This window comes from Magnolia sinica, chromosome 9 (genome assembly GCF_029962835.1).
Source record: "Magnolia sinica isolate HGM2019 chromosome 9, MsV1, whole genome shotgun sequence".
In the NCBI taxonomy this organism is placed as follows: Eukaryota; Viridiplantae; Streptophyta; class Magnoliopsida; order Magnoliales; family Magnoliaceae; genus Magnolia; species Magnolia sinica.
This window is the reverse complement of record NC_080581.1, coordinates 83,135,354-83,136,434: the sequence shown is the minus strand read 5'-3', so window position 1 is coordinate 83,136,434 and position 1,081 is coordinate 83,135,354. Positions and strand designations below refer to the sequence as shown.

At 42.0% G+C, this 1,081-nt stretch overlaps 1 non-coding gene across 1 annotated transcript; it reads left to right on the top strand.

Moving 5' to 3' along the window:
- The first annotated feature begins 309 nt into the window (after window positions 1-309).
- On the top strand, window positions 310-416 carry LOC131257042 (small nucleolar RNA R71). Its single transcript, XR_009177065.1, has one exon. It is a non-coding gene; the product is annotated as a small nucleolar RNA R71 (small nucleolar RNA).
- Window positions 417-1,081: the final 665 nt, after the last annotated feature.

The window sequence follows — 1,081 nt, the reverse complement described above, 5'->3', positions numbered from 1 at the left end:
TTGACCTTATCCTTCTTTCCTTCCATGACCTCAACTTTCCTTATGAGCGTAGTCACTTTACACTTGAGATCATCCTCTTCTTTCAAGAGATATAATCCACCTTTTTCCTTTAATTGAGTCGGCCTAGACGTGGTGTTCGCCATTGGGTAATAGTCCCATGATTGTGTTTTTTCAGCGAGACTATCGAGGTAATCCCATACCTCGTCAACATCTTTGTTGATGAACTCTCCATTACACATTGTCTCGACCATTTGGCGCATGGAAGATGTCAGTCCATCATAGAAAAAATTTGTAATGCGCCACGTTTCAAATCCGTGTTGTGGGCATGAACTGACCAAATCTTTGAACCTTTCCCAACATTGGAAGAATGTTTCATCTTCCTTTTGGGCAAAGTTCATGATTGCTTTTCTGAGGGTAATCGTTTTATGATGTGGGAAGAATTTTTTTATGAATTCCCTCTGCATGTCGTTCCATGTGCCAATGGATCTAGGACGCAATGAATGTAACCACGTCTTAGCTTTCTCTTTTAAGGAAAAAGGAAAGAGTTTCAGCCTAATTGTATCCTCAGATACATTAGGAAAACATAATGTAGCTATAATCTCATCGAACTCTTTCAAATGTAAATATGGACTCTCTGATTCAAGTCCATGGAATTTGGGAAGGAGTTGGATAACTCCTGGCTTGATGTCCATTTGTCCTGTGTTTTCAGGAAAAATCATGCATGAGGGCATACTCACTCCCGCCGGTTGTAGATAATCTCGTAAAGTACGAGGCGGGGGTGCCTGTTGCACCTCATTTTCATCTTGGGTATCCTCCACCCTGGGTGGAAGTAGAGGAGGTTGGTCTTCAGCCATAACTTCAATTAACTCAGGGGATTTCGAGCGGTGTCTAGTCCTGCGATGGATAGTCAACCCCTCAACCAATCCTCCTTCAGTCAAGAGACGTCGAGTGTCGTCACGGGCCCACTTGGGCATGAAACACTCGCAACCCTCAATTAAAAATCTAATCCTAAGAAAGGAAAAGAAAATCTAGAAAGAAAGAGAGAGTTGGAAAGAAATTACCAAATTGAAGTCCTAAGTTA